We start from the raw sequence: 22,498 nt of genomic DNA, 5'->3' as shown, positions 1-22,498 counted from the left end.
AAATGTACATATAAATGATAACTAATAACGTCGCTACCACCAAGACTACATAATCCTTCATGATGTTACATTTTGCACTTTAAATAGGATTTGTGTTTGGCATTTTTTTTTGGAGTTTTTAATTTATTCGATTTTTTGTTGTGTTTGATTTTTTGGGTGTTTTTGATTTTTTGGAGTTTTTTTTTTTTAATTTTTTGGATGTTGGAATTACATATTAGATGAGTTTCTTGAGCTTTTTGGATTTCTTCGATATTTTTTATTTCTTGAATTTTTTGGGACTTTGGGGCTTTGAATTTGTGCTGTCGCAATATCTACATAATCAGCATTACGATAAATAATAGGAATTGTTTTCCATCCAATTGCGTTTTCTGTTCACGTTACTATGGCTATTCTTAATACCCTAGGGTATTATTTGGTCAAAAACGAACCTCAAATCCAAGCCATTGTAAACCAATAATAAAACGGTAAGACACAATATAAATTGCGCACGTTAAAAAATTAGTTAGTTATATGAAACAGATCAGATATTAGATCATTTTTTCAGTGTAATATTAGACTTGCGCTAGATTTAAAAATTTTGAAATAAATTTCATTTGATTTACTGTTACATATATCTTTCAGTACTACAACAAATCATACATATACTATCTGTTTTTTAATTAAGGAAATATTTAACAAATTAGGAACTAAATAAATAATAAATAAAATATTCCTGAAAAAGTGGTTTACGTAATCTTTGCAAATCTTTCATGTACATCCCCCATGTTTATCACATTGTTGTAATTCCCAACTTACGGAAAAATTACTCACATAAAATCTATGATGCCGGAAAGGAAACGTGGTTTCAGATTAACATTACATATAATCAACTTTATCGGATGTTTTCTGTCAATAGCGTTGCTTTATTATTTGACTATTAATTCAACACGCATATAACATCTTCACATTTGATTTAAAAAACAAGTATAGACAGTAGTGGGGGCTAGTGACCTTTTGAAATGGGGGGACACAATTTGATTGATAAGTTAAATATGAAGATAGAAAACAGGTTGTTATTAATAGACGAAATTGTGTGACGGAAATAAATACAAAAATACATTCAAGAAAAGTACTTGTCCACATACCTCTGGTTTTAAATCATTACTGAGCAGCCACAAAAACAAAACAATTTATTATTTTTTTCACAACCGCACATCCACAAAAATTTACCATGCTTGTTACGTCTATTAAAATATCTATGAAATTCTCTCGTTCTGTCATGAACACTTTTTTTTATTATTGCGTTAGCAATATACATATATATTAATATTAATTAACCTAACTAAAATATATAGTGAAGGCAAAACATATAGTCTGTGTTTTCCCCCCCTATTCGTTTAAATTATAGCCGCCGTTATTCAACAGTCTGCTTTTTTGTTTCTAATATAAAATGATTTCCTTTTTCTTCTTTATTCCCCTTTTTAACGTTTCTTTTCATCAAGTAGAGCTTCGGTAATTCATTAGTTATCAGGGTCATTATATCTGAATTGCCGTCATGACATTCGTTTGGGTTTTCAGTTACCTATACCTATAATTTCTATTATTTCATAATCAATTTTTTTTTATCTCCAACGTAAAGATATTCGGCAAAACACCAACCAAAAATTTTCTTATCATTCCCACAAAGAATTTGATGACGTCATCTCAAAATGTTACTAAAATAATTGAATCATATGTTGATAACGTCAAATTTCAATGCATATAAAATGTATCACAAAATAAATGCACATTAGCACATCAAAATTTTACATTTACCTGAGAAACTGAATTTGTTTGATTGTGATTCAGAAATTGTGAGTCGTCAACAACAACGTCTTCAAGATGGCACTTGACATTCGTTATTTTTTCGACAATTAATTTGCAATCCCTCACTGCAAATATGCGGCACCTTCTTTCTTTTCTAATGCCAAAACAGGATTTTTTCATGCATTAGCTGGAAGATAATACATAAACACAGTGCACGTTCATCATCTGACGAACAAAACAACTGAATTTCGAGTGCCAACTTACGAATTTTTTTTATTGTCAAGTGGGATTAATAAAATGGAAATGGGCAAGTTGACGTTTTAATTTGAAATGAGAGAATGTACACATCAAAATTAGATTCGTTAACACATACGAATCAGATATGACTGCAGTCAAAAATCAATATAACATATGTCTACATAGCGTTTAATATTGCAGTGCAGCTCACTGGAACGATAATATCTCCAGTATTTATTTTTGTCCATATTTGTTATGAGTTGCTAGATAAATTTATTAGTAAATCGAAAGGTCAACGCTCTCCCCAACCTGTTTCCCAACTCCATTCATAATTCCCCGTTTCATCAATTTGTGCCTAGCTTTAATTAATATCGGATTATAAAATCACGCGCTCGTTATTTATCGTCCATTTTTAACCGAAAATAAATCAGCCACTTTATCACGTCGAAAAGATAGAATCGAATCGGTGCGTCGGACGTTACAATATTTCGAAACGACAATAAAATACCTAAATCATCTCGATTCCGTTTCGTCCATAAATCCAATCATACGCAGAGCACTGTTATTACGTCCGATCCTCCGTAACGTTAAATTAACAAGCTGCACAACAAAATAAATCAATTACGCCCGATCCATATCAAACCGTGCAATTATCATAACTCCCCAAAATCCGGCGAACCGGAGTCGTATCACGTCAGAGTTTCGACCGAGCTTGGAGTGCTTGCACATCGATTTTCACACAAAGAACGGATAAATTCAGCGTACAACGTTTTCAGGACTCGTAGTACAGCCGAAGAGGACATCGGGAGCGACGAGGAGCGCAGCGCTTCAGGAGAGAGAGGAAAAACGCGAGAATGCTGGGCAGACAAATAACTCTGGTGAATTCTTGGAGGAACATTTAGAGAAGAAGGTTCTTTCAGCGACAGATGAACTATTGGGCAGTTTTTACGAGGCCGCTTCTTGCGCGCAAGATTAATAACTCGAGAAAAAGAGCGGCTGCAACACGATATAATAATGTATTGTCAACACGGCCAACAGCCGTTTAATTAGACAAATTCGTTCCGAAAATCGTCGGCATGTCGGGCCGCTTTGCGAAATAGCCTTCGCGGGCTCTTTATTTCCAGGCAAAGACATTACAAAAAGTAAACCATTAGATAGCAATCTTGGCACAATGTAAAACCGTATCTTGGTGGCTTTTGTCTCGCGTTACTGCTGGCTTTTTATGGCTTCGCCTCATTTTAACCATTTCCATTTTATGGTTATCGCTTTGTTTTTGAATGTTAAACCGCAGTTCGGTTTTATTGGGCGCATTTTTATGCAGACCCTGTCGTATTATGACGTCGTTAATTTTAATTGTTTACCTGTCCGATCCGATCGTATTTTAACCAACTGAAACTATCAGCTTACAAAACGAAAATATCGTCGAAAAACTCTGCGGTTGCGGACAGCCGCAAAAATGCTACATAATAAGAATGCGATGCTCAGCGGTGCGTTCAGCGCTTAAAGACCACGCAACGGTTTGCGATCACGCGGAAAACATTCCGTCAAACTTTCAATAAGAATCCTCGATCCCAGGGTCGCACTAAAGACAGAAAATGTGATTAGACCTTTATTTTTTCGACGCTTTCATCGCTTTTTTGGGCACGCAGGTGAAAGGACTGCAACAATAACAAAACTCTGGAATTCCCAGTCTTGGCATTTTTTTTCTTTCACTTTTGCTTCTCCTTTCTAACAATTTAAATTGTACTAATTAAGTCCGGAGTTAGAATGAGTTGGCAGCAAAAATTTTCCGAAAAATTTAACCTGCATCTTTTTTAATTCAATTTTAACTTGGCTTTTTAACGACGAAACAAAGTGACTTCTCCTTTTTGCAGTTCTTTGGTAACACAATTACACTCGAACCATCCAATGTCATAATGTACCGTCAACCAAAAATTCATGTAGTTTTCTAAAAGCAACAACTGCAGGTTAATTTGAATGACAAATTTTACCCAACAAATTAGACCATAAATTATAATTCGACTTGAAAAACAGAAAAAAATGTGTTTGCTTTTTAACTGCTAATTGATATGCATAGGTAACCGCAGACTGTTTAACTAGTTATGATATACAAACTATCATGTTGAATTCCATTTCATGAAGAATAAAAAACATATTTAATACCAAATCGATAAACTTTATTACAAAATTACTTAAAAATGTATTTTCCATCAATTTTGAAGTGTAGTGTTTTATTTAATTAATTGTTTTTTTTTGACACATACTCATATGTTACAAAACTATAAGAGTCTAAAATCTAATTATACCTATGGTTTCATAGTTTCAGTTTTGTAAAAGTGAATATTAACCAAATAACTTCTAATGGGTCTCTAGCTACCCACACTTACGAAACTGACAAACAATAACGTGCTTATGTAGTTTGCCTAATACTAAATATGTATTTACTAATCAAGGTTCTGTGAATATGATTGTATAGTGCGCGTAATGAATTGACGGAATATGACTTTGAGACCAATAGAACGACAAATACTAGCACAAAGATTTTTTGTAGGAATTGTAAATGAGAGTTTCAAGACCTGTGCGTGTTCCAAGTTGAATTTAGCTTTCCCAATTATTTGAAAGATCGAATTATTTTATCTACTTACCGAAGTTGTAGAACTCAAAATATGCACCTGGGAAGTTCATCAATGATGACACAACTGCCTATAATGTTGCCAAGTTCCACTGATTAATATTTGAACTACTATAGGAATATATAAAATATGTCTTAGTTACTTGTATACATGGTTCGGCGTCAATAAAGACCATAAAACAATATTCTATTGAATATAAATTTTGTTTATATTACTACGTGACTTCAACCAATATCTACAGTTGCGGCCAGAAAATCTTGGACGTCATATTTTTGTTACTTTGAGAATTTTAATGTCGTCTATGCTTTGTCACTTTGAGGTTTGAAGTTTAAAAGATTAGTCACGTCGCCTCCAGTGTTAACACGTCCGCACGGTCGAACATGATAAAACTAAAAAAATAAGATCACAATACTTAAGGTGTTTTACACTTTGTGACAGGGGAATGACATTGACATCCAAAATTTTCATCTTCATATTTTTCATCTTTATATTTTTGATGACACTAAATAGCAATACAATATTTTGTAGCAGATAATTCGACTGTACTTTATATTCAGCTTCTACAAACTCAAGTATGCATTTTCCCAATTATTAAAAGAAAAACAAAAACTTGAAATACATTTTTCCTCACTTTATTACGTTTACAGCGACCTTTAGAAACATTGATACTTTTAAAGATATTTTCTGTAAGTTTAACTCCACGATCACGTAAATATTTTTTTACTTTAATAAACTGACGAATCTAAAAGCAAAAATTATTTTTTAGCCAATGAAAATATTGTTACGATGATCGATAATTAAAATCGGCGTGGGTAAAACTCTTTACTTCTCAGTAATACCAATTTATATGACTAACTACACAATGAAAATATAACAGGGGATAACACTGACTCAACTCGTACTCATTAATCAACTCGGCTGACTTCGACTGCTCGCGAGGGTAGGTTCTATTTAAACCCATACGTTTCTTCTTCACTTCACTTTCGAGGTTGTTCTGGAGTCATAGAGACTTTCCTGACTTCCAGCAAACCGCTTCCAAACTTTTCTTTAGTCAAACGCCGCCGTCACCCATGTTATTGCTGTACATACTAAAAAGCCCATTGGCGTCGTACAAGGGCGGCGTATGGGCTTACTTCGTAACAATATATTCGAAAATAAGAACTCTGCAAATATAACAATTACCGCATCCCAATCGTGCCAAAAGAGTCACATATATTGCTACAAGACAAGTTTCGTGTTCACGTAAAAAAATATTTTCAGGTAATCGTTTCAGTAAAAAACGTTATCATTCTGAGATACGAAGTAAAGAAGACACAAAAGTTTAAATAACGTGAAACTTTAAACCCGCATATAAGTACATACTTAATTTAGGAAACAAAAACTTGAAAATTCGTACAATGCAGGGTTAAAGATTTTGTGAAGAGAGATATTATTTCGTCACTCATCAATGTTTTAGAACCAGAATTATAACACAAATACAAGTGGAGTAATGACCCCACGACGAAAGAACTCAAATAACCGAACGTAATTCTGCTTCACAAAGAACAAAGATTCTGTTATTAATTGTAATTAAACTTGTTTGGACCTACTGGTTCAGCAACCCTCGAAAATCGCACACATAATACTCTACACAAATAATACTTCGTATGAAAAGACGCTCAACACGTTCACCCCATGCATTACCAATAAAAATTCGTCAGGGCACAAGAGAATTTGGGGTGCTTTTGATGTGAAATATAACGCACTGTTACGCACTGCGGGTTTGTGGGAGACAGACGACGACTTTAGAATTTCAAGTTCCCAGTTAATGCTCACATGAGTAAAACCCCATTTGTTGAGAAGATCTACAGTGCTAAATTTATTGCTGGCAACGTGAATGTCAATTTGTTCGAGCATGACAATGCCAAGAATACTACAAACCATGCGGAATTTAACGGCGTAAATTAGATTCGCAAAGTATACAATATCTTGTTTGCGATTTTCAAAAAGTGAAGGTGCGAGCCGGCATTTTTATTACGTAGTTAAAACACCTTGGAAAATAACCCTTCCATAATGCGTTGGTGCTGTTAGTAGCTTATCAGGTTGACATTTATGGGTCTGCTTTTAAACACAACATACAAATGGTTTATAATTGCACGATAATGACCGGTTTTATATATGTATTGCTAAATAGAGGTTTTTGTTTAATATTATTGACTTTTCTATTCAAACTTCTCCCCTCTTTTATAATCATCGATAGATGGCTTAGTAAAATAGATATTTGATCGAGTTCAGTTGTCGAAGGAACATAGGTATAGTTGATTCACGGCTTCAGCAAAATTTTGGAAAATTTACCTAGTCGTTGAAGCATGAAAACGAATCGAGCTTCTTAGACATATTATAAAATTTGATTCTGCGATTTTTTTTTCCGTAAGTTACAAAAAAATGTGGTGAATTATTAAGCTACAGGTGAGTAAAGTAATGAAAGTAAAACATACGTACAAGCATTAACAAGCATATTATTTTATAAAATTTAAGTAGGATTTACCTTGCAAATTTTGAGAAGACGTCATCAAATTGTTGGTGGGGATGAACAAATTAATCCTGCAGAACAGAAAATCGTAACAATATAAAATGGTCGATTGATAACTAAAACCTTGATACGTGAAGCGTTTCTGAAGATAATTAATAGGTTATATATATATAAACCTTTTGAAAAATTAATAAATTAAGATCGGTTTACAAAAGGTACCAGCATGTCTTGTGAAGCAAAACAAGCAACAAGGTCAAACAACGAACTATTCTTTCCGTTTCGAAATTATATAAACCTTTATATAATCAAAAAGCCAGAGAGCATAAAAGGCCCTCAATTATCCATTAGATACACCACCTACAATGCAACTAATTAACAACAGAGAACACAATAATTGCAAAGTCTCATCACATTGCACACAGTCTCCATTATATAGAATTTTCTAATAACATAATTATACGCTATTATTCGCTTAATAGATTTTTTTTTAAAGCGACCTCCTAAATTACAGGTTCTAAAAATCTGGTAGAGCCTTAAAATATTATATTCATGGTACGGACCGCCCTACATCCTGCCCACACGGACCCATCTATAAAAGTATCTCTGGCAAATTAAAAATTGATAGAGTAAATGGTAGCATTTTTTATTTAACAATCACATATTGACTTAAGCAACGACAAACACGAATGTTGATTAAAACAATGTTTACCGTGATAAGTTGTACAAACACGAAATTCCTGTGGCGCATACCTATCGGTATGAATTATTATGAAAACACATCGTGTTTATGTAATATGGTTATCTACTATATTTTTCTCAGGCGCAATCGTTTTTTCCCCGACACTCAAAATATCTTAATTAACATTACGACAACCTTGCGTAAGCATCAGCCGAAATAAAAAGCTTTGATTAATGAAAACCGTCTTGACACAAACACATGCAAGCATAAACCATCAATTAGTTTCACCTGAAGCCAGTGGCAAGTCGTTAAGTGATTAATCGCCCATCTTTGTTTCGTCCTCTTGATTTAACAGTCGTCGACGAACATCGCGAGTGTTAAATTGCAAATTTAATTAATTATCTTACGTAACGTCCGCATTCAGACGAACATAAAGATCAGAACACGAGAACAGGATGGGGAACGAAACGATCCAATAATCAAAGCAACGTTCTGCATTCGCACCAAATGCGGCAAATCGGCTCCGAGCGTACTCTTCCAAGAAACTTCGTCAAGTTAAATTAACATCAATCAAGCGGACTTGAGAAATAACCTCGCTTAGAAAAACGACATGAAATTAAAACGTTTCTCATTACGACGACCAGAATTAGTCAACGTTTATGTGTCTCGAGGGAAATCGACTTCCAGACCGGACCATTAATTTGCGGGCACAGGGGCGTCAACGACCCTGGAAGAATGGTCACACGAGGAGACTAAAAGCCTTTGAAGTGCAAAGGGCAAACGAGGGCACGCAAATTGCAGCGATGGTAAATCATTTGGAGACAATTTTAAGCTAAATTTAACGAGACAAGTGTAAAAAAAATATGTACATACATATCAAAGAATGTGTACTTATTTAGAAGAGAACGGAATCGCCTTGCACCAACTTGTTAAAGAAGATCTACTATGTAAATACACTCCAAAGAAATGTCAAAATTGCGGAGGGAATAAATACTAGGTATACTAATTTGGATATGTAGGGTGTAGCACACAACCTTACAATGGAGCCATTCCTAAATCGATAAAATACGATGAATGTCTAGGTGATAAAAAAAATAAGACAAATGTTACTGACGTATTTACGCACATGCAGTGCCGCACCTCGACAGGCTGTATTTTTCAGTCCAAAGTGCCTTTCTAGTTTTTTGAGAACACATCATGAACTTTGGAAAAAAATGAAAAAATAATCTTTATAATCTATAATTAATCAATGTTAGTACCTTAACAAAATTTCCAAGAAATCCTTTTTCCCTCTAAGATGATAAATTCCAAAATTTTAGGGTCCAAATTTAGTGCTTTTGAGAAAACTCGCACATGAATGTTTCAACTACCTTTGTATTATTAACTCGTGAATAAAAAAACTATGTAGGACTCCTTATTTCAGGTTTTCATTCAGTAATATTTTGAGGTGACGTCGTCATTTTTTGAAAAGGACGAGTACCATTTTTGTATTTGTTTAACTATCTGCTATAACTGTACATCAAACAATTTTGAACGAAACTTTTCTTTCCACCACACTTTTTCGTACCAGTCTCCTTCCTCGGCTCTCCAGTTTTACAAATTTAACTACTCCTGACTGGAAATTAATATTTCATATTCTACCAACTTGTTTTAACATAACCAAGAATGTTATTAACGTTCTGATCTAATTTTCAATTGATCCTGGACTTTCCTGCATTTATAAAAACAATTAAAAAAAAACTTGTACAACTACTGTTTGCGTAACTAAAAAATAACACGTATCACACAACGGTTAAAATTATTCTTGACTTTTTTTTAAGTTCAACCAGACGTATCTGCACGTACTTATTTGATGCGTGTTTATGATGTTTCCTGTGGTTTAAGTGGTGTTGACGATTTCGCAACTTCGACCGAATTTGTTTCCGCTGTGTTGGTTTTGTGTATTAGTTTTTAGTTAACTCAATGTTTGTAAAATTGGTCCGTAAGAAATCACTACCGGTTCATTTAAGCGTATCGCCTCCTTTTTATTCTTTAATTTGTAGATTTAAATCGCTTTTAGTAGAGCGAATTTTCTATTTCTTTGTTCGTTATGTAAAATGTTTATCTTAGATACCGTTATTTGAAATGTGAACATTTTTATTCACAGCTAACGATAAAGGCATTATTCTATCGTCTGTCTCTCCTATACATTTCGCTGCAGATATTTTTATCTTAATCCGCAAACTCCATAACTTTTTTTTTACGTCTTCGGAATTGAAGGCGTTGTTTTTTAACCATTTTCACTCTTCATATTGTGTTAAATTTGTTTCCAAAGTTTTTCTAATTTACTTCTTCGTGCCTATTTTCACCACGCTTTCTCAAGTCTGACTGGATTGTTGGATAATTTATTGTTTACAACATCAAAGTACATCTCCTATATGTTTGTATCTCAGTTTTATATCTGCGTTCTCAATTGTGCAGAAAATTTTTTAATTGTTCAATTTTTTTCTGATTTTTTCCTCCCTATAGACATGACGTCCATCTAGCACTCTCTTCTAGACTTCGATCTTCTCTATGTACCTGGTCTTCATTTTGAATATTTTGTTTGGCGAAGTTTTTTTTATTTGACAAAATTCTGTTCACTGATATCTGAGAATCAAGTAAGTATGTATGTATACTTATTTATGTTGCATGTTTTTCTTTTAGGACTATACAATTTTGTGTCCACTTCTTTTGGTATATTTTTTGCTCACATTTTGCCACACTTTTTGTTAGACTTTTTTTACTTATTGTCTTTTTATTGTATTGTTCATTCGAATTTTAATAGATGTTTTACTCGGGTTTTTGTGTTTTAGATGCACTGCTGCTTACATTCTTGTATGTCTCTTATCTCTTGTAGTCTTCATTTTTCACTATTAATATTGGACTATTTTGTTAGCTTTTCCTATTATTCAACTTTCTTCATTCTCTTTCTTTTTTAATTTCTGTATGTTCTAATTTCTTCCAGATTCTTGACTTGCCTTTCGTTACTCCTTTTTAAGTTCAATCAATAAATGAAATTTTGAAGAATAGTACATATTTATAAACATCATTCGTCAAAATTATCCTTTCAGAATTTTTCGCTCAAGAAGTAAAGTGTTCAAATTCCATATATCATCATATTAGAAAAGCAAAGGGAATGCATACTCCATGTAGTGTATAATACATATTTTATATTACGACGTATTGTATTAAAACAGTGAAAACACATAACTATTCAACGCACAATTTACACTCACACATCAAAAACATTAATTCTATCGCTGCAATTTACAATCACCATCTTAAAGACCATCATTATGCAAACAACTCCTTATTCAGTTCAAATTTCGCCGTGGTTTGGCACTACTTCGTGACCAACTAACTCGAAGGTGTGTTTGCGGTTAGCACCCAAGCAGAATTAACTAATAGCGTTTAACAGAGCTCGGTTGGCACCTGCTGGAGCGCACTCGGAAAGTGTGACCCAAGTGTTAAGTTTCCAGGCCCGGAGCCACCTAAACTTTCAGGAATTTAATAAGGAGTTCGGGATAGTTACAACACGAAGCGACATTAAGTAAAGGGTCCTGGTTCGGCCAGAAGTGAGCTCGAAAAGGGAAACCCCATTCCTTTTTTGCGTCGAGCTGCGTGACTCTGCCCCCAACACCCTTAAACATAGCAGAAGCTTTAACGAATGACTTCCATGATGAGATCGGAGCAAACTAGCAAGCCAAACAAAGCATAATCAAATTGACAGAAAGAACAGAACACATACTCTACACACAATTATGTACAAGTAAGTTGTCGTGGTCAATTATTTATCGGTAGATACAACAACACAGATTCATGAAGGCAAACCGACTGTTAGGAAGTTATACACGTTCGTAAATTATATTTTGAATACTGTAGATGATCTAAATAAAGTGCGACATCAATTAATTCTTCAAAACTGCACAGTTTAGATCATTTCATTTCTCCTCTGTAGATAACTGGATACACCAGAAGTTGATTTTGGAGCCTCTTTTTTTATTTGTCAATATAAAGCATCTTTTCAGTGTTTTCTTTTTTCTATATTCTCAAAATATTTTGAAAAATCGTTATACTTACTTGAAGGCTGTTTTATCCTACAAAAGATATTAAAGATATTATTAACAGCCTCTAATTGGAGTGATTCAAGTCACCTGCACCACAATACAGATAAATCCAAATCCATGACGTTTTATCGACAGGTGGAGACAATTCAATTTGTGTACTCAATAAACAATAAATCTCTAAAAATATGTGAATCCATCTGTGATCTACTGGTGTATCTTGATTCTAAATTCACATTAATATTCATGTAAGCGAAATCTGCGCTGTTTCTACTATCCTAGTTGGTTTCCAAGGAATACTAAAAAATAATTCCAGGGAAATTTACTTTTTGCCCTCTCGGGACTAAAATTGATATTTTAGTACCTGTAAATCGGGACTAAACTGGCTCTTTTTGACCCCAGGTATAAAAAGTGTTTACATGACAACCAAAACACTTTTTAACTTAAAGTCGTAAAATAAACACATCGAAAAATTCAAATTGCTCGTCTTATTTACACCTATAGCCTTGGTTACCCGACAAGGGTTACTATCGCGATTGATGATACGTAATTTCGAATATTTTCTTCCGATTTAAAATTTAGTATCTATAATCCCGAAAGAGCAAAAAATAGTACAGACTAAAGTGCGATTTAAACCATCAAGTGGTTATTACTCTTGCTAACGCTCGGGCACTAATCTCCATCTTCGGGATTACATCGTGCACTTTAGTCTCTTGGTATATAATATACTATTATCTATCTTTTTTAACGCTTTTACTGGCTTCCCAACTTGAATATTGTTCTATAGTATGAAGTCCAACACATTATAAAAATATGTAGAGATATGTTCGGACAAGTCCAACATAAACTCTTAAAAAATGTGTATTTTCATAAACATAAAATATTTATAACTAACAATTGTCTACATAAAGACTTGCTGATAGAAACTGACCTCTCATTATTTGATACGCGAAAGGTAATCTCACAATTATTATTCATTTAAATAAATTAATAAATTTTCACTATTGAACTGCGCTCTTTATTCAATTTTCATGCTTCACGGCTTAATTCTAGAAGTAGTACTTTTCTTTATAACCCAGGTTAGGGCAAAAAACATTATTTATCTGTTTATGTGTAGAAATGTAAATTCTTGTTGTATAAATTTAATCTCTTTTGTATTAGTTTGACTGCACTGAAAAATAAATTTTGTGAACAATTTCTACATTTTTTTATAAGACTTTCTTTGCTTACTTTTACTTTTCTTTTTTTTTAAGTAGAATAATTATTATTTGTACCTACTTTATCGTAATTAGGTATTAGATAAGACTAAATGTGTAATAGAAACTAGAAAGATATTACAGTTTCTCCACTCTCTCAAGGCATACAATTTTTGTGAACAATTATCCTGTAATTATCAGAATACCTGCTGTTGCATAATAAAATATTGTTGTTATTATTATTATTATTACAAAAGTTTAAAAACTGTTGATTTTTGGAGCGCAGGTTGAACCAAATAGGTATGTGTCTTTTCCGCACTTGTTTACAATACAATGAACCTTTATATTCTTATTATTATCCGCGCAAGAATAGAGAAGTTTGGAGCTCCCAAAGTCTGAATAAAGCAATGTTTCATGACCATAGAGCGGAAACGCAAAGATAAAAAAGTTTAACGCTGCAATATCACGATGGTACTCGTTCCAGAACCAGTTCACGATAATCCGCACTACTTTCCACGCATAAATCGGCCCAGGTTGCGTGCACAAGAGCAACAACAATCAGTTTCTTGAAACTACACACTTAGCGAAGAAAAAATCTACACACGCAATCATTCAACAGTAAATAAATATTACAACCCCGCTGAACAAAGGCAAGCACATGCGCTCCACATAAATATTCTCACGACAAGTTACGATTTCGCGCAATGGAACTACCAAAGCTGTAACCATTTACACGGAATGCTTGTTTTTACTAATAATAATGGTCTGAGCACAGAACGTGTTTCTTGGAAAAGGAAAGTTGACTCGCATCTTGGAAATGCAAATGAAGCCACATTAAAATTTTAAATAAACGGTGAAGATGTTAAATCGCTTAACCTTCGATCTTACATGATTAGTTCTATAGAATATCATTAGATAATGGAATAAGAGTTGTAAAGTTCCCATCTGTTTGCAGTTCGCTTGACCTCACGCCATTAGCACCTCCGGATGATTTGCAGCTGGACGTCAAAGATGCTTTTCGTTCAGTTTTATGACAGGCTTTAGATTGGGAAAGAACACTATTTTTAAACAGACTAATAAATGATTGATCGCGAACACGAAAACATCTGTCGAGTGCTAAGACTGGCACTTTCGAAAAATATTAGTGTCCAGGATCGTAGATGAATTTGAGACGCACTAACAAGAGCAATTAGTAATCCATTAGATGTTCACGATATGTGTACAAATTAACATTTGTCCCGACGGAATGCGAGGTATCATTTTACCTCTTCGTAAAAGGTTCCAACTCCATAAATTTAAGTGATTTAATCGATTCGGTCATTCCCAACAACCGTGGAGCCTAATTGAATATTTTCATAACAAATTTCACTCTACTGTACATTAGTTCCCAAATCCCTGCTCGATAATGAATTCAGTGGTAACGCAATCCGACGGAAGTTCTAATGGTCTCCACTAAATTAATCGCTCGAAACTTATTTCCAGTCCAGTTATCCCAAAACACTGTAATCCTACACCTGAAGAGGCTCTAACCCTTTTAATGACGAAATTTGGTTAAAATCCACGAACTTCTGCGCGGCTCCATTACAGCCCGAACTTCTCATTTAGAATTGTCAAAGTTTGTTCTCGAGGTGATCGTGCCCTCCCAAGAAAACAAAGTTTTTCTTTGTCTTGTTTCGACTCTCTAAATCGGCAAGTTAGACCGTTTTGTCTTGGTTAATAGCAAGAAACGGAAGCTCCTCGAGCAGACATAAAACAGACGCGATGAGAGCTCTGCGTCCTACACGTAATCTATTGAATCTATTTAAAAAATGGAGGTGCAGTTACTTGCGGGAATTCACTTAACAGAACGTCAAAGCAGAGTAATTGCTAGAAAGTTCGTGTCCGTCCAAATGTCACATTTCCTGCTAAGACTTAATCAATAAACCTGCAAGTTTACGAGGAAACCTGACATACACAATAACATCTACGGTTGTTGTGTGTTACTAAATAGTTTACTATTCTCTGACATGTTCTGGTTTCGCTCTCCGGCTGCTTTGATTCACGAACAAGCATATGCACATATGCAGAATGAAATATGGGTTATGGGAGCACTTTTTTAATACGCCTATTGAATTTCGGTACTGGCGTTGGCCAACACATCCGGCTCAATTTCGTCGCATCTAATTGCTCCTGACAGTAATCCTCGTTCGAAATAACGCAAGTCGTGGGGAAAAAAACGAATCGTTATTAATGATACAGTACCATAATGCTGCAAACTTGTTTCAGTTCCGCTCGTGATTCCCCAACCCGTAATTTAAACAAATTGGAAGAGAAAAGTGAATTACTGTTCCCTTGGCTATAAAAGAAAATAAGACTCACCTACTAGTGCGCTCTTTAAACGCCGGTTAACCTTACATTCAGCACTTAACACAGAAATTAAGGTGGCAGTTCTACTTTTACTCCACTACTATATGATTAAAGGCTGGCTAACATCGAAAAGCACATTCATACTACACCACTCGATACTTGCGTGAATTCAGGAAGCACTTAAACTTTAACCGTCCCAAAGGAATTTTTCCAGCACCGAACAGACCACTTTCGTTGAACTTTTAACCACCGTTGAAACTCACCTGCAACAAAAGGTTACATTAACATGACATGACTTAAATCGACGCAATTAAGTATACATTTATCAAAACGTGATTACCATAAAATTGAAATACAACCGTAATAAATGTTGATAAATACGGTGCTAATTTTTCACGAGAGTGATTTAGTAAACTGTTACCATAAACGGCCGTTCTACTCTTATTCGAGCGTTTTTAAATCACCGTAACTTGGCATTTACTGCGAATGCAAATAATTGCGGCTCTGCCACGATTAGTTCTGGCAATAGCAACTGTTGTGGATATTACTTTAAATAATCACGGATTACCATAACCGCAATTCCGGTTTGTTTGGGTATTTCCGTTCGAAGCATCGATAACAAAACCGCGTTCTGATAACCACTTTCATCAACAACAAAAAGAACAGAAGCCAATGAACTAACTATTTGTTTCTTACACATAAGGAAAGTTTTGAGATCGTGTAAACAAACACACATGGCGTAGTCGCTAGGATTCACTCCACACGCAGTCAAATAAACGCTTTCGTAAGCATGCCACCAATTTGGTAGCTACCTCGACTACGTAAGGTATATGGAATAGAACCGGCATTCAGGTGTTTGTTCAACGTTAACTACATATGAATTACCGCTACGGCGTCTTGTGGAGACTTTTCAGCGGTCACGTTTCATAACGCTAAGAGCTTTTATATGCTAATTAACTGGTGTTGTGTAAAAAGATGAAACAGATTAGAGGGAGCTGTAAAAATACCAATTATACCTTCGTGTTTTATCCGATAATCTTTCCACTTGATTATACTTTCCTGTTTGGTACAAAAGGGTGGCCAGACGAGGTTATATTTTTTGAGTGGGTTGCTCTTACCTGAGCGAGGACCACCGTTCTACCTGGACGCTTTCAAGCCATTATTTACTAATGACCCAAACCAGCAATCTCACAAATCGAGGTTTCCATATAAAATACAAGGTGGTGTCCGGTTCGACGGAAGCCCCTTCTAAATGGGTGGATTTATGGTCGGGGTGAGAAAAAATCGACTTAAATAGCATTTGGCTCGAGGGCGAGAGGGTTCTAGTGTGTTTGTTTTGTGTTGTGACTAATTTGTATGTATAGGGACCAACCAAAAATATTGGTGGATAGTTTATGGATGTAATGACGGAAACATGATTAAGAGTGGAATGGTTCTTGTCGTTTAACATAATAACGGGGCAAAACTTGTTCTTGCTGGTGTAAAAACCTGTATTTTTGTAATTATTCATGATTGCCAACAACTACATGTAAGCACATCATACGGAGGAGAGAATTTTTGTTCGACTATTAAACTCGGGTATCTTGAACTGGCGAACAGTGTATTTACATATTTCTAGAAGCTGCACTTGTATTTTTTCGATTGTACATATTAACAAATAATATACATATTAAGGCTAAAATTCCGCAAAGATGAGTCATTCTAATAATAATTAACAATCATGTCATGATATAAAAAAAAACAAATGGGTACTTCAGATACGTGTACAAGTTTTTAAATAACAATTACACCGCACTATACAATGTACGCGATTTAAAAATTTCATACAATGAGTTGCACGTTGCACAAACACAGTATGTACATAATTGCTTTTGATAATTTATATTGAATTTTTCAACCTACCTCAAAAAACTGTACGCCTAGCTATTTCGTGTTTTATTATTATTTTATTCTTCCAAGTATTATATGTGCATATATACTTCTACTTTTGATAAATATTAACTAAAATAATTTTTTTTCCATCCATTCCCCGATAATGGATGACGCAATCAAAATTATCGAATAATCTTTTTTAAAAAGTAAGCACAAAGTTGCTTTTATCTGTTTCAAATTTCTCCAAAAAAATCTCGGTCATCACAAAAACGGCTGATCTAATTTTCTTCGAACCGTGGGAATATTTCGATTAATTACTTAGATTAGATAAATTACATTTTAGATACCATAACTGATTATAAAACTTCAAAAACTGGTCGGAACTGGAGAGTACTTCCATTACTTCTGAAGCACAACCACGGCATGTAAAAGGGCGTATTTTTGAGTAAAAATTTACGTACCCAGTTTTTTTATTGTCTAAAATTACATGAAGTCATTTCTAAAATAAAAAATATTGTTCAAAGATTATTTCGACAGAACTTCCTTTGTTCTTGAAGTATAATCCAACAAATCACTCTTCTTTGAAAAATTATAAAATTAGATTTTACGAAATTTTATATGTATGTGGTAACATCTATAGATTAAAAAATATATACATAATAGTAATAATCTAATAACAGTGCAAGAAACAAAAAAGCCCATGAAAGATTCTCACGCGCGATGTTCGCATTGCAAGTCCGAAGTCGCCGACGATAATCAGTGCGCTATCGCATATCCTTACAAAATTCAATTCTGCCAAGTATATTTATTTGTTACAGCAACTATAAATTAAAATATTTCCTAAACCTAAACCTGGCCCTAAGATTCTTTCAAACTTTTTCAAAAACAAATCACCACGAGTTGTTGAAATTTTTCAAATTCTTTCAATTGACTATCTACTACACGATATATTAGGTAGACCTACCTAAAACACACATACTGTTCTATGTATAAAATCGCCAACAGACGACAGATTGATGCAAATAGAAAACCTACATTTTCATACTTCGAGAGTTATGAAATGTTGAGAAAATATGAAATTGCCCTTCGTCTAATGGACTATTATAATTTATAATACTTTCCCAGTTTACGCTCTCGAAGAAAAAAGTCGAAAATGTTTACACGAGTAGTTCGAATATATGTTAGAAGTACATAGTGACCACTTAGTGAGAAAGTGCGAATTCCGATCAAAATGAAAATAATGAGAGTGTAAAAAAATATTAGGCCTCAATTTTCACTGTCGAACTTAATTTACTAACACAAAAAAACAGTCTGTTAATACAAATTGTTTTTTGCATGCACAACATTCATGTACATATGTAGTGAAATAATGCTTTGCCAAAGATTCACTAGTGCTTTACTATCTTACCCCTTCAAAAATAAATTGGATTAGCTAAAAATAGACTTTACATAATCATAATACAAAGTAAGTATAACAAAGTTCACAAATAGACACTTAAATACATTAAGTTTTTTCTCGATAATATCTACATCGTTTTAAAATTAAGAGGTTTCTCAATCGGATTGTGAAGTTATTGGTCATGACTTTGATAACGATCGGATCTATTAAGTAAGTAATATTGAAACCGAGGGTCAAAATTTTAAGAAAAGTTCTTAACTAAAAAAAACTGTTAATACGACTTGAAAAAATGATTAATTATTATGTTTCCACTGTCCGTATTACTATAACGATAAAATTTTAACGATGATGTCAAGGTTGCAATTTAAACGTTGGGTAATACCAGTGTAATTTACAGTGTTGAAATAACTTTAAAATATTCGATTCGACACATCAAACTCTTCATTCCTTCAGTTCCATCAACACAAGATCTTGACACTCACTCCCAACACTACTTTATCACGAATCCCGAAAGTATGACAAGCAACTTTTCGTTAGTCAAATATTTCCAAAACACCTAAAAGCAAATATTTATAGTTTATATAACATGAATTATAATCAAATAGAAAATTGCTCAATCTTGGGCAAACAAAGGTGAAATTTACATACTGATTTGCTTGTTGTAGCATAAAATAACGAAATCGGTGGAAATGTCAAGTTCCCACCTATAATAACCGCACCGCTGAACCATTCCGATTTTAATAAGTCGACCAAATAGTTCACATTCTAGCATTCCGCGACCAGACGCAAACTATTACGGAAGCAATTCATAAAAAACGATCAAAATAACAACAAAATAAAAGAAAACATGTGTTAAATATCTGCCGCAATTTATTTCGGTAAAAAAACAAAGACTCTTTTACAAATAATTGATGTACTTGTAAAAATAGACCGCAAGAGCAGGGCCAACAGCTATTTCGAACGCTCAGGACGAGCAGATTTCGAAATAACGCATCGATTTCCGATTAAAGCTCGTTTGTAAGCGATGTCGAGTATGTTCGAGAGTAAAACGTCAAATTAAAATAATCAGTGAAGTATCGCGAATCGGCAGTAATTATTCTAATTAAGTGCGAGTTTGTTAATAGTAACGGATTTCTCATCCAATTAGCACTTTGCAAGTGTGCAAATCTATTTGGAGGCAATAATCTGTTAATGGTTGTTTTAATAAATGCTCATGAATAGGATAATGCGCGTGAGGCAAGTCGCGATTTTTGCTTGTTTGAATGGCGTTTCCTGACTGATAAACCTGTCGCTTGATAAATATTCAAAATATTCTTATTAAATTAACGAACCGATATCAGCGGGTTATAATACTTTATCAATGTATCGCCAACATGCCCGCCCAACACCTGAAAACGACTCAATTAATTTTAGCTTTTTAATGCCGTTGCCCAATTCGCTTCGATATATTTATAGAATTAATTACCGAGTTGAAAAAATTCCATTTCGAGCTGCTATTGACTTCCTAATTGCAGCCCGGAGCGGAAATAAATCGATGTAATAATTACACATTCGAACGCCGATAAAAATTAATTGTCAACAAATTATTGTTCGTATGGAAATTATGGTCGAAACTTCCTTTTTCGGCTCCAATGCGGAAGAATCAATTTAAACTGTAATTGGGCAAGTTGAGGTTCTTTTGTAAGCCGAGGAGCGTTTTTTCGTGAATAATTGGCCCGTACAGCTGTATCTCGACGTCTGTTTGTGTTAATTTGCCGGGACATTAAATTGAACGAGCTTCCATAAAGATGTTACCACACTTAATATAAATCATTAGAATATTCTCTTGTAATCGTTTTGAATAAACGCTGAACTTTGCACACCGCACAGCCATTCATTTGAATAATGAAAGCCGTTTCTATTTACATTAAATTCCGGCCACTTCAAAATATACTTGTGCTTTTATTTAGTTTTATTAACGATCGAGGTTTTAGTATCTGATGAAAATGTAAACATCACCTATATCTACGGTTCAGGAAACGATGCCAATGCGTATTTCTGACTACTTTACAACGTTTACACGATACATTTCTAAATAAACAGCCGAAACGAATTGTATTTGAAGGTATTGTAAATAAAAAATTTCCCGGCTGGAGTAGTATTTGCGGTTAAATTTTTGTGAAATATTTATCTCTGGTTAAAATAAACCCAAAAATTAATACAAACAGTATCCGAAAAATACGTTCAGGATGTGAAACCACAAAAAGGTGCTAAATCTAACCGCTTGTTGGTAAACAAATCAAAAAATTTTTTTTTAATTTTTTGATTGAATTAAATTTTTGAAATGATATTTAAATGTTCAATAAACACTAACAGTGACATAACTGTGTTCTTCCCAGTTCCAGGTCAATTGAAAAAGTCGGTCCGGAAATAGCCAATAAAATAAAATAGAACACATCCTTTCAGTAATTCAAAAAAATGGGTCTAATAAGGCATCGAGGTAGAATGACAGAAGGGAAGGTAGTTTGAAAAAGTGCCTAGTATCGCGCTTTCGACTAGGATCATAAATGGTTCTTCCAGCTCCTCCGAGAAACTACTCTGGTAGTGTGCTCGAAAGCATTTTCGTGTAGTATGGGAAGGATCATAAATGGCTCTTCCGTGGCGTGCTTTGGCGGGCAAATTTTTAACATTGGTAGAATGAGGCATGCTCCCTCCCCTCATTCTACCTCCATGGTCCAAGATTATTTAAACAGAACTTCCTTCGTTCCTAAATGTCAGTACAAAATAAGCAGCTTTTTCGAAAAATTGTAAATTAGATTTTGCAATTTTTTTTTTTTATGATAAGTCAAAATAAATATCTATATAGTGTTAAAGTAAAGAAAAAGTAGCATGCAATGCAAATGTTTCACATGAGGGTTTTCATTACAAAATTTTGTGGCGACATTTTCAAAATTTGAATAGGTGCAGTGTAAAACTAATAACGCTATTGTACAGTCAAATTTTCAACAAAATTGGGACAGCCGTTGTCGATTTGATCGATAAAATTATCATTCATTAGTTTTTTGAACTACTCTGTATAAATCATTCTAAAAACCATGAATGCATATTTATAAACTACAAGTCATAATATTTTGCACATTTTATATAGGATTGATTCGGAAATATTTTGACGTCATCAATTTTTTGGGAGAGGTTAAAAGGATAAATTGTGATTAACGATATATATACCATGCTTACGACATCCTTCATACTGCAAGATTTCAGAGCAATCGGTTTAGCAATTTCAATTTACAGGTTTGTCATTCAAATATTACATACTACATCCTGCGAAAATGGCAATGCATTTAGTTTGTTTACTACGGTATCACGAATGTTACTCGATAAATTTACAATGTACTACAATCTAGTGACTAAGAATAAAGATTTTAAAATATCAAAAACAAATAAATAAGACCCTTAACTTTACAAAAATGACAAGTTTTCAATTTTTCTTAAATTCTACGAAGTGTATTAGATTGGTGACATGCACAGAATAAAGTCATTTGTTTGTATCTTAATCTCCTCTCTTAAGTACTCAAAACCTAATCCCAGTCATTGCAACATTAAGAATATAGGAGTAGTATAATATAATATACAACAATTTAACGTTTATTTGAATCACTTAACAGTAAATACTTTTAAGTTTTTAAACTGCTTAATTTTTTACCGAATAATGTTTATGTTAGAAAAACCCAATCAGGTTCTTTAATAAGTATGTCCGAACAAACACAAAGAA

The 22,498-nt window shown here is 33.9% G+C and overlaps 1 protein-coding gene across 6 annotated transcripts in view; it reads right to left on the bottom strand.

Moving 5' to 3' along the window:
- Positions 1 to 22,498, bottom strand: part of Sbb (scribbler) — a 182,731-nt gene that overhangs the window by 132,403 nt on the left and 27,830 nt on the right. The window contains exon 2 of one of the 6 annotated variants that reach the window (XM_064076923.1): positions 15,486 to 15,736. The exons of 4 other annotated variants lie outside the window; for them this stretch is intronic. The gene's annotated coding sequence lies outside the window, so the exon portion shown is untranslated. Of the gene's footprint in view, positions 1 to 7,182; positions 7,239 to 15,485; positions 15,737 to 22,498 lie in introns of all 6 variants that reach the window. One more of the 6 variants, XM_064076921.1, reaches the window with a different exon arrangement.

The sequence above is a fragment of the Zophobas morio genome, unplaced genomic scaffold (assembly GCF_036711695.1).
Source record: "Zophobas morio isolate AGI-343-1 ecotype UQ-CSIRO unplaced genomic scaffold, CSIRO_AGI_Zmor_V1 ptg000108l, whole genome shotgun sequence".
In the NCBI taxonomy this organism is placed as follows: Eukaryota; Metazoa; Arthropoda; class Insecta; order Coleoptera; family Tenebrionidae; genus Zophobas; species Zophobas morio.
This window is presented reverse-complemented; position numbering and strand designations above follow the sequence as displayed.